This window comes from Microcaecilia unicolor, chromosome 1 (assembly GCF_901765095.1).
Source record: "Microcaecilia unicolor chromosome 1, aMicUni1.1, whole genome shotgun sequence".
NCBI lineage: Eukaryota > Metazoa > Chordata > Amphibia > Gymnophiona > Siphonopidae > Microcaecilia > Microcaecilia unicolor.
In genome coordinates this window covers 359,156,201-359,168,798 of record NC_044031.1, presented here as the reverse complement: position 1 = coordinate 359,168,798, position 12,598 = coordinate 359,156,201, and the positions used below count along the sequence as shown (strand labels likewise).

General features: G+C 47.8%; 1 protein-coding gene across 1 annotated transcript in view; it reads right to left on the bottom strand.

Moving 5' to 3' along the window:
• SDHA (succinate dehydrogenase complex flavoprotein subunit A) overlaps positions 1-12,598 on the bottom strand; it is a 213,106-nt gene that overhangs the window by 48,876 nt on the left and 151,632 nt on the right.

Here is a 12,598-nt window from a genome sequence, read left to right as displayed (position 1 = left end):
TAAACTGTTTAAATCCCGGAGGTGCAGGTTTAAGATAATGAAATACATCAAACAATAATAGTGGGTGCAATTCGACCCGGCGTCCCCAATAGCCATATACTTCTCTTAATATTTGTGACCAAAATCGAAGGATCCTGGGGTATGACCAAAACATATGGCTCAGCGTAGCGGGATCCTTAGAGCATTTTGGGCACCCTCAAGATGAGCCAAACTTCGCTTGATACGCCCGAAACGGGGAAATATACAAGCGAAGTGCAAATCTATATTGTAGTTCCCATAAGCGTGTAAAAGCTGAACAACGTGATACAGTCAAAACATGATTTTTAAATTGTTCTTCTGTCAGGTTTACTGCCAGCTCTACCTTCCAGGCTTGTGCAATCTATTTAAAATCCAGATCCTCTTGCAGATATCTATGGTGGTATCACAGAGGGACAACATTTCAAGATCCTAAAGTAAGAGCTAAGTTCAGAGTATCTCATACATCCCCGCAGAAATGCATCCAGCCTAGCCTAGTAACAATGATGCAATTGCATGGAGGCAAAATGGGCGTTATGGTCCAGCTTGAACTACCTCTGCAGCTCTGCCAAAGGTTTTAGCTTCCTTTCCTCATTTATCAATTGGTATAAATAATGTATTCCCAGATTCCTTCAGCAAGCAAAATCAGAGAAAGTTGTGCCCACTGGGGTCAGGATTCCATCAAATCGCCAGATATAATGTGGCCGCTGCAGAGAAATTATGCCTTCTACACAACCACCTCCAGGCAGCTCTAGCTGAAATAAAGAGTGAGTTATGATGTATCACAGAATCTGATCTGCCTGGAATAGTGTGCAAGAGCCAACTGATGTGTGTTTTGAGTAAAAGAGTGGTCTCAACTGATGTAGCTGAGAAGGTGCGCACTCCTGTCAGCCAATCTCTTATGTGTCTCATGGAACATGATACAGTTAAATGTCATATATTGAGGAGCCTCAGTGCCCCATGTGCCCTGGGCTTCTGCAAAGCAAAAATCAGAAGGCTGGGGCGTTTCCCTCCCCATAGGAATATCTGGATGGCCTTGTTCAACAGATGCTCCTCCCATCATTTTAGAAATAAAGGTAACATCTGGAACACATAAAGCCAACGAGGAGCCAGCATCATGTTGAACAGTGAGATCTGCCCCATCAAGGATAGAGGTTTTGATGCCCAGGTTCGCAACCAGTGCACAGTGTTGGCAACACATTTTTTATCATATATCCTCTGCAGATTTGCTGGAATGGTGACTCCCAGGTATTTGATCTGCCGAGAGGCCCACTGCAAGTGAAATTGCCCCCTCCAATCTCGAGTGATCTCCGGGGACAAGGGAAGTGCCAATGATTTATTGAAATTTAGACAAAAAACAGACAGCATTCCATATTCCTCAATAACCTGTAACAGGTGTGTAAGCGAGCGCTGTGGGTCCTCCAAAGTCAGTAATAGATCATCTGTATATGCCAGTACCTTACTCGTGTGGTCTCGAATACGAACCCCACCTATCTCCTCCGCTGCATGAATTCTGCACAAGAGAGGCTCTAGAGTAAGGAGAAACAGCAGAGGAGATAACGGGCATCCATGCAGTGTGCCCCGTCCAATTGGAAAACCAGAAGTTTTAATTCCATTCACCAGCAGTGCCGCACTAGGGGCAGAGTACAGTGTTAAAATTGCCTGCAGGTACCAACCCTGAAATCCAATCCATCTTAGCGTGGCAAATAAGGAGGACCATAACACACGATCAAAAGCCCGCTCTGCATCTAAGCTGACAACTAGAAGGGAACACCTTTCGTTCAACCCTGTATCTTTATTTTATTGCATTTGTATCCCACATTTTCCCACCTATTTGCGGGCTCAGTGTGGCTTACAATACATTGTAATGATGGAAGTACAATCTGTTACAACACGATTATGGTTACATTGTGAGGAGTTGAGTTAAAACACAGTCCAAGTATCGTTAAGAGGAGTAAAACAATAGGAAGAACGACTGAACAATAGAAGAACAACGGATACTGATAGGGCAACAGAACAACAGCAAGAGAACGTTCGGGTATAATATTTTTCTGTTTTTTTCCTGTAGATTAAGGTTTAAATGTGTTAAAATTCCGGGGGATAAGGGTACATAAGAGAATGTATTGATGCATTGCTAACAGTGTGTGTGGACTTCATGTGTTTTGATCCTTTCGATAGATTTTTTCAAATGAGATGGGTCTTTAATAGTTTGCGAAAGTCGGTTAGTTCGTAGATAGTTTTCAGGTTTCGTGGTAGTTTGTTCCAGAATTGCGTGCTCATACAAGAAAAGGTTGACGCGTGCAGCACTTTGTATTTTATGCCTTTGCAATTAGGAAAGTGGAGGTTAAGGAAAGTTCTGGATGATCTTTTAGCGTTTCTGGGTGGTAGGTCTATTAAATCAGACATGTAGGCTGGGGCTTCACCGTGAATGATTTTGTGGACTAGTGTGCATACTTTAAAAGTGATGCGTTCCTTGAGTGGGAGCCAGTGTAGCTTCTCTTGTAAGGGTTTCGCACTTTCATATTTTGGTTTCCCGAAGATGAGTCTGGCTGCTGTGTTCTGGGCTGTTTGAAGTTTCCTCAGTAATTGCTCTTTACAACCTGCGTATAGTGAGTTGCAGTAGTCGAGATGGCTGAGTACGAGTGATTGCACTAGGCTGCGGAAGACTGATCTTGGGAAGAATGGTCTTATTCTTTTCAGTTTCCACATGCAGAAGAACATCTTTTTGGTTGTGTCCCTGACACCTTCAAGCACGCTGTAGTCACACCACTTCTCAAAAAACCATCACTTGACCCCACCTGTCCCTCCAACTACCACCCCATCTCTCTTCTACCCTTCCTCTCCAAATTACTTGAACGTGCTGTCCACAGCCGCTGCCTTGACTTTCTCTCAGGCCGTCCTCGACCCGCTTCAATCCGGCTTTCGCCCACTACACTCAACAGAAACAGCACTCTCTAAAGTCTGCAATGACCTGTTCCTTGCCAAATCCAAAGGTCACTATTCCATCCTCATCCTCCTCAACCTATCTGCCGCCTTTGACACCGTCAATCATAATTTACTTCTTGACACACTGTCCTCATTTGGGTTCCAGGGCTCCGTCCTCTCCTGGTTCTCCTCGTATCTTTCCCAACGCACCTTCAGAGTATTTTCTAATGGCTCTTCTTCCACCCCCGTCCCGCTCTCTGTTGGGGTCCCTCAAAGATCTGTCTTTGGACCGCTTCTTTTCTCGATATACACCTCTTCCCTGGGCTCGTTGATCTCATCACATGGTTTCCAGTACCATCTCTATGCTGATGATACCCAGCTTTACCTCTCCACTCCCGACATCACAGTTGAAACCCAGGTCAAAGTTTCGGCCTGCCTTTCAGACATCGCTGCCTGGATGTCCAACCGGCATCTGAAACTGAACATGGCAAAGACTGAGCTCCTTGTCTTTCCACCCAAACCCTCTTCTCCTCTTCCCCCACTTTCTGTCTCTGTTGACAACGCCCTCATCCTCCCCGTCTCTTCAGCCCGCAATCTCGGAGTCATTTTTGACTCCTCCCTCTCCTTCTCTGCCCATATCCAGCAGACAGCTAAGACCTGTCGCTTCTTCCTCTATAATATTAGCAAAATTCGCCCATTCCTCTCTGAACAGACCACCCGAACCCTCGTCCACTCGCTCGTTACCTCTCGTCTTGACTATTGCAACCTTCTCCTCGCTGGCCTCCCACTTAGCCACCTATCCCCCCTTCAATCTGTCCAAAATTCCGCCGCACGTCTTATCTACCGCGTGAACCGATACTCTCATATCACCCCTCTCCTCAAGTCGCTTCACTGGCTCCCGATCCGCTACCGTATACAGTTCAAGCTTCTCCTATTGACCTTCAAGTGCACTCAATCTGCAGCCCCCCATTACCTCTCTACCCTCCTCTCCCCATATGTTCCCACCCGTAACCTCCGCTCTCAGGACAAATCACTCCTTTCTGTACCCTTCTCCACCACCGCTAACTCCAGACTCCGCCCCTTCTGCCTCGCATCACCTTTTGCCTGGAACAAACTTCCTGAGCCCATACGCCATGCGCTCTCCCTGCCCATTTTCAAGTCCTTACTCAAGGCCCATCTCTTCTCCCTTGCTTTTGGTGCCTAACCACCTTCCCATTCCTGATACCTACACTGACTACATAGTTTTTACCTTTAGATTGTAAGCTCTCTTGAGCAGGGACTGTCCTTCCCCATGTTTAAACTTGTACAGCGCTGCGTAACCCTGGCAGCGCTATAGAAATGCTAAGTAGTAGTAGTAGTAGTAGTGTTGTTTGCGTGGGTTTCAAGTGTTAGGTGGCGGTCAATAGTGACTCCAAGGATTTTTAAAGTTTCTGAAATTGGAAGATTTAGTTTTGGTGTGTTTATAGCGGTAAATTCATTCGTGTTGTATTGGGAGGTAAGTATCAGGCATTGAGTTTTTTCTGCATTCAGTTTCAATCGAAATGCATCTGCCCAAGTGTTCATGATGTGTAAAGCTTTGGTTGATTTCATTGAAGATGAACTTTTTGACAATAATCACTGACTGGCGGCCCTGCACAAAGCCAATCTGATCTTCCTCAATTAGTTGTGGTAATATGGGCACCTAGTGGTTAGGGTGGTGGACTTTGGTCCTAGGGAACTGAGGAACTGAGTTCGATTCCCACTTCAGGCACAGGCAGCTCCTTGTGACTCTGGGCAAGTCACTTAACCCTCCATTGCCCCAGGTACAAATATAAGTACCTGTATAAAATATGTAAGCCGCATTGAGCCTGCCATGAGCGGGAAAGCGCAGGGTGCAAATGTTACAAAAAATATATATATATATCTATATATATATATATATCTACTATAATAAAACTCACCCTCAACGTTCTGAAGACAACGTTCTGAAGTCACTCAGACACCCTGAACGGTTCGTGGATTCATGGTGGTGAAGCCACTCCACTGACCCATGCCCCGCCCACGCGTCAAACGTCAGAACGTTGTCTTCAGAACAGTAAACTAAAGGAAGGGATCACAGCCTAGGAAATGCAGCCTACCAACCTCCCGACCCACCTGTGGAAAAAAATCTGGAGGGAAACCACCTCCAAAGCTCCGGAGTCCAAAAGACTCCGGACACCAGTGTTCGACATCCAACCCCCCCCCCCCCCCCAAGCCACCCACCAAAGCTCCGGAGTAGAAGCCCCGCCCACAGAATGTTGCAAGTCCAAACCCCCCCCCCGCACCCCCCAAAGCTGCAGTTCAAAAGAAGCCCCTCCCACAGAATGCAGGAGGTGCAACACCTCCCCGCAACACCCCCCAAGCCACCTACCGTCGCGTTGCTTTGCCGGCGGGGGACCCAAAACCCCGCCAGCAGAAGTCCTGTGTTGTCTGCTGAGTCTCACTCCAGCAATCTTCGGTGTTGCTGCTAGCCTGTGCAGGCAGGGCTTCTGTGCGTCTGACGTCCTGCACGTGCAGGACGTCAGATGCACAGAACCCTGCCCTGCACAGACTAGCAACACCGAAGATCGCTGGAGTGAGACTCAGCAGACAACACAGGACTTCTGCTGGCGGGATTTTGGGTCACCCGCCAGCAAAACTATGCGATGGTGGGTGCGATGGCGGCGGGGGGGGGGGGGGGGGCATCGCACTGAGGAGGCGCTTCCTTCCTTCCTTCTTCTTCTTCAAAGCAGGACCCCTCCCCCCCACACACAAAACTGAACTATACCACACACACTCACTCTCTCTCTCTCTCATCTGGCAGTGCTTCCTGAACCCCCCTCCCCCCCCCCCCACACACACACTCTCATTTGGCCGCACTTCCTCAACGCCCCCCCCCCCAACACACACACACTCTCACATCTGCCAGCGCTTCCTGAAACCCCTGCCCCCCCCCCACACACACTCACTCATCTGGCAGTGGTTACTGAACACCCCCCCCACACACACTCACTCTCATTTGGCCACATTTCCTCAACGCCCCCCCCCCCCCAAACAGACAGACACACTCTCTCATCTGGCAGCGCTTCCTGAAATCCCTGCCCCCCACACACTCACTCACTCATCTGGCAACCCCCCCCCCCACACATACACACACTCAGTCTCTCATATGGCAGCGCTTCCTGAACCCCCCCCCCCACACACACACACACACTCATGTGGAAACGCTTGATAAAACGCCCCCCCCCCCCACACACACTCACTCATCTGGCAGCACCACACACCCCTCTTCTTCCAAGCTGAAACCCCCAACACACACACACCCCCACACACCCCTCCAACACACACACATACACTCTCTCTCACTCATCTGGCAGCGCATCCTGAACCCCCCTCCCCCCCCCAAACAAACTCTCTCTTTCTCATCTGCCAGCGCTTCCTGAAACCCCGTACACACACACACACACACACACAGACACTCACTCTCTCTCATCTGGCAGCGCTTCCTGAAACCCCTGCCCCCCCCCCACATTCTCACTCAATCTGGCAGCCGTTCCTGAACCCCCCCCCCCACACACACACTTACTCACTCTCATTTGGCCCCGCTTCCTGAACCCTCCCCCCCCCCCCACACACACACACTCTCACTCTTCTGCCAGTGCTTCCTGAACCCACGCCCCACACACTCTCATCTGGCAATGCTTAATAAACCGCCCCCCCCCCCCACACACACACTCACTCATCTGGCAGCACTTCCAGAACCCCCACACCCCTCTTCTTCCAAGCTGAACCCCCCCCCCCCCCAACATACCCACACAACACACACGCCCTCTCTCTCATCTGGCAGCACTTCATGAAACCCCATACACACACACACTCACTCTCTCTCTCTCTCAACTGGCAGCACTTCCTGAACCCCCCCCCCCCCCACACACACACACACACACACTCACTCTCTCTCTCTCATCTGGCAGCGCTTCCTGATACCCCCCCCCCCCCCCGCACACACACTCACTCTCTCACTCACATCTGGTAGCGCTTCCTGAACCCCCCGCACCCCTCTTCTTCCAAGCTGAACCCCCCCCCCAACACATCCCCCCCACCCCACCCCCCCAACACACACACTCTCTCTCTCCCCCTCCTCCAGCACACCAATTGCTTGGGTGCAGTGGCGGGAATCTCAGACAACAGAGAGAGAGGGGGGGGCCTGACACCAGAGAGAGAGAGAGAGGAAGGGAGGTATCTCTGTCACACACACACTCTCTCTCTCACATACAATGTCTTTCTGACTCTCACTCTCACACACTCTGTCTCACACTGTATCACATTCACTCTCTATGTGTCACACAATCACTCACACACTCACTTGGTCTCATACACTCACTCTCACAGAGAATCTGTGTCTCACACACACTCTCGCGCACACACACTCTCTCTCACACTGTCTCACATACGCACACACTCTCATTCTCACACACACACTCTGACAGACACACTCACACCCAGACTCACTCTCTCTCTCTCTCACACACACACACTCACACTTTCACTCTCTCTCTCACCCACAGTCACTCTCACATACACTCTCCCAAACATACACACTCCGAGGAAAACCTTGCTAGCGCCCGTTTCATTTGTGTCAGAAACGGGCCTTTTTTACTAGTATATATATATATTTTTTTTCAGGTCTACATTTATTAGTGAGATTGGCCAGTATGAGTGCGGCTGAGTAGGATCTCTGCCCGGCTTGGGTATAAGACTAATAAGGGCAGTATTAGAAAAGGGGCTACTTTCCTACCTCCACCACAGTATCATAATAGTCTAAAAGGGGCCCTAGCAATTGATGGTGCAAACTTTTATACAACTCCCCCATAAACCTATCAGAACTCGGGGCCAAGAAAAGTTTTAAAAGATTTAATCGCTTTCTGTATCTCCTTTGCCGGCAATGGTTGATTAAAAGATTCTACTGTGTCTGGGGGCAAGCCAGGCATACCCGAGGCCTCTAAATATGCTTGTATGTTTGCCTCCTCCCTATCTTCCTCTGGGGTAGATCCATACAAGCCTGCAAAGTGGTGGAGGAAAAGCTCGGAGATTTCATCCAATTTAATAGCGACTGACCCTTTTTCATTGCGTAATGTAGGTATAAAGTGCGTTTTGCGGCTCCATTTTACCAAATGCGCCAGTAGTCCCCCAGCCTTCTCCCCATGCTTATAAAACCTATGTTTACAATATAAGCGCTCTCTCAGTCCTCTCGTGCAGCAAGCTATTTAGGGCCACCCTAGTGGCTATAAGAGTTTCAAAGAGGGAAGAAAAGGGACGTCGCACGTAGCTACGTTTGAGAGCCCTCAGTTTACGTTCGAGGACCACAATTCCCTGTACAATATGCCAATTATGTGCACTAACATAAGCAATGATATCTCCGTGGAGCACTGCCTTCGCAGTGGACCAGAACAGCACTGGATCATCTGCATGACCCTGGTTTGCCACCACATTGACCTGCCATTTGTTCTGTAAATATTTAGAAAAATCTGCAGAAGGAAACAAGTATACTGGGAAACGCCACCCAGGGGCCTGTTGGTAAGGGGGCGTTGGTTCCAAATCGACCCAAAAATCAACAGAAAAATGTAATCAAGGCGTGCAAGCGTCTGGTGGGCTCAGGAAGTATGTGTATAATCTTTTTCATCACGATGCAGAACCTCCAGGGCTCACCACATCTAGCGTTGTACAGAAAGTTTCTACCCCCGAGGGGCAGGAAGACGCCTGTCCTCCCAGACAACCTGAGTGATCCACTCTAGTGTCAAACACCAGATTCATGTCACCAGCTATTATCAGTGGTAGCTTCTCATATTGCTGGCACTCTGCCAGTAGACGGGGATAAAAGGTTTTATCAAAAATAACTGGCGCGTATACCGTCACCAGCAGCATGTCTCTGCCTTGCAAATTTTGAGTCCCACTGAATCCTTAAATAAACGTTTTGTCTGAGATGCCAAAGTTCTATGAAATAAAAGAGCTACTCCTCCCCTCAATCCCGCCGCTGGTGAACTATAAACCTCTCCCACCCATTGTCTTTGCAATTTTAAGAGCTCCTCTGCCGAGAGTCTTGTCTCCTGTGAGCATATTATATCTGCTATCTGTCTTTTTAAAGCGGCTATAATTTTGGTTCTCTTTATGGGGGATGTAACTCCTCCCACATTCCATGAGACAATATGGACCACGTGTCCCAGTGGCTTAGCCAGGATCCCAGAAATGAGTTATAAAAAGCTCATACTTCTGCCACTTCTGCCCCGGGGCGCCCAGCCTCCCCCCGGGGGAATCCTCCTCTTTGGCGTACTCTCTGCAGCTCCCCACAGTCTCAATACAATTCAGCCAATCATTACATGCTGTTATATCTCCCCACTTCTTCTCCCTGGCAAAATCCCCTCCCTCCCGCATATCCATTGTAAACTCCCCCCTCCTCCCCCAAGCATACTATCAATGCTTCCCATCCTGAGATCAAGATGGATAGAGAAACCACAATTATATGCTAGAGGCCCCGCGCCCCCTACAATGACTGTACACACTCAAACTACATTGCTCATACTGTTCAACATTTTTATTGATGATAAACATATATTATCACAACAATAGTCATGAGTACACACAGTGTTACCCCAAGACTTCCAATCTTACAAACCATAACATCATCCATCATCAAACTTTTAAAACATTTTCTCCCCTTCTCCCTCCCACCCATCCCATGTGTCTCCCCACCGAACCTTGTGTTCTTATAGACTCGGTGGAATCCCTCCCTTTCCCCTTCCTCAAAATTATAGCTAATACTTGTCAAATCCCCCCTCCCCTTCCCTTCCCCCGTCCCAACCCCATCCCTTTACTTTACACAGAGTCTGACACCTTTCTCTGTTCATCCAACTTATATCCAAGAGAAACAAGTTTAAACGGCAGAGTCTAAGGCCGTTATGTTCTCTAAACCAGTGTGTGTGTATCCAAATGTGCCCCCCCATCATTGAAAGTATGGGAAGGCCTGCTTGTCACATGTGTCTTTCCAAACCCCTCTTTATGAATCTGGTGGCCTATTTTAATAGGTTAAGTACCTATCACTGTCTGCATTAAATGGGGTTTCACATTAATCTCATAGTCTGCCCTCTCCACCCCTAAGACCACATGTTCAATGTAATGCAGTAGCAGTTTTAAAAGTTTAATAAATAACTCCTCCCTCTAGGTGTCAGGGTCTCCCACATTGGTTCCCACTGTGCCCTGAACCTCTGGCCCGGTGTACTATCTATCTCTCGGACTCCACACCGGTCAACTCGCATTTGCTTAAGCATTTGACCCCGCCACACCTGTAGGGGAGGCTCCTCCTTGCCTCTCCAAAACTGCAAAATTGAATTAATGCCATAGTACACTCCAATACGTAAAAACGCTTTGAGCCCCTCAGGAGGTGTTGCTGTGTATCTAAAGTTATTGAATAGTATTTGTGGATCTCTAATAAAAGTGCAGTTCCAAATCCGATCTACCTCTTGCCCCACCCGTTTCCAAAATCTTTCTACTTGTTTGCAGCTCCAGAACATATGTCCCAGTGAGGCCATTTCATAATTACATTTTGGACAATTCCCATTTTCCGCAAATCCAGCCTTAAATGCTCTACTTGGAGATATATGGGTTCTTAGGAGCCACTTATATAACCTCTCTCTCTGCGGTATTGATAACCTTTGTCTGTACAAAGATTGCAGGTACATTTTACAAACTTCGGGGGAAATCGTACATTCTAAATCCCGTGACCACCTTCGTGCCAACCCCATGTAATCTAGCTCAGCCGTTGAATCTTTAAGCTGCTGCTGATGAAACTTTAAGGGAACAGCAAGCTGGGCTCCTAGGGTGAAATCCTCTGACAGGACTTCCACCACATCCTCCGTTAAATCTTTCCAATCTAAAGAGGCCAAATAATGTTTTAATTGATAGTATGCAAAGTGATTATTCCCCGATATCTTATACTTTTGTTGAAGCTCAGGATATGAATATATTCTCCCTTCTTCTGTCACAATATGTGCTAAGTACACTATTCCCTGTTTTTCCCATTTGCGAAATATTCCACCCCCTTGGCCTGGTAGAAAGGCCGGATTATTACGGATCGACAACCAAGGTGATACCCGGGCCGAGAAGTGGCGTCTCCTACATGTCCACCTCCAGGTCTCCCTGAGAGCTCGCAACAGCGGGTGTATTTTAAATGCATCCAAAGGCAAAGCAACCCCAGTATGCAGCAGTGAACTGAAATGTATCCCGGGGATCCTGGAGATCTCCACAGATGTTACAGAAAAATCCGAAGTTCCCCGGTACCAGTCATTTATGTGTCTCATTGAACAGGCAACCGTCAGGAACTTAATATTCAAAAGACCCATTCCTCCCGCCTCCCGTGGTGTTGTAAGTTGCTCATATGTTAATCTAGGTTTTTTCCCTTGCCACAAGTACCCCTGTATTATTTTAATGAGTGATTTGTCATCCTTAGATTTTAAAAAGAGGGGTAGTTGTTGAAAGATATAGAGCCATTTGGGAGCTATCATCATGTTGAAAAGTGCAATTCGTCCCCAAATTGTTAGTGGCAATTCTTGCCACATGGTCAACTTACATTTAGTCATATCCATGAGGGGGTCAACATTATCCCTGTACAACGAAACATAATTATTAGAAATCATCACCCCTAGATATTTCAATTTAGAGCCTACCCATGTGATGGGGAACTCCCCATGCCATTTTGCTTTAACAGTCTCGCCAAGGGGCATTGCTCCCGATTTATCATAGTTCAAGGAGAACCCTGACAAATTGCCATATTCCCGAATCACCTCCAACGCGGTTTTTAATGAGCGCTGGGGGTCCGTAAGCAGCATAAGGATGTCATCCGCGTAGGCTAGGACTTTCACCTCTTGATCTCCCAAGCGCACTCCGCTTATCCCAGTGTCCAAATTTAATATCCTAAGCAGCGGTTCCAGCGTCAAATCAAATAGCAATGGTGAGAGGGGACAACCCTGACGAGTCCCTCTTCCTACAGAAAATCTTGCCGTTGTCCCGCCGTTAACCACTACCTGTGCATTCATATCAGTATAAAGGGCCTGTACTGCTCGCATAATCCCATTGGGTAATTTCATCCACTCCAGTAATTCAAACAGGAAGTCCCAACTAACCCTATCGAATGCCTTAGCAGCATCTAAGCTGACTACTAGCCCAGGGATTTTCTGATATCTGCACTGGGCCATGGACAGTAGTGCTCTCCTTACATGCAATACTGACTGTCTCCCTGGTATAAACCCTACCTGTGCTGGCCCAATGATTTTGGGGAAGTGTATTTTAAAACGCTCAGCCAGAATCTTTGCCAATAACTTAATGTCTACATTGATTAATGATATAGGTCTGTATGACTCCGGCTCTTCTGCTGCTTTCCCAGGTTTTAATAATAAGGATATACACGCGGTGTTCTCATGCAGTGGGAACTTCCCATCCAAAATAACCGCTTGATGGTATGCAAATAGAGGGCCTATCAGGGAGTGTTGCATGATTTTATAGAATTCTCCTGAATATCCGTCTACCCCAGGTGCTGAATAGGACTTTAACCCCTTAATCGCGGTTTGCAACTCCTTCGGCTGTATCGGGGAGTCTAACATGGCTATCT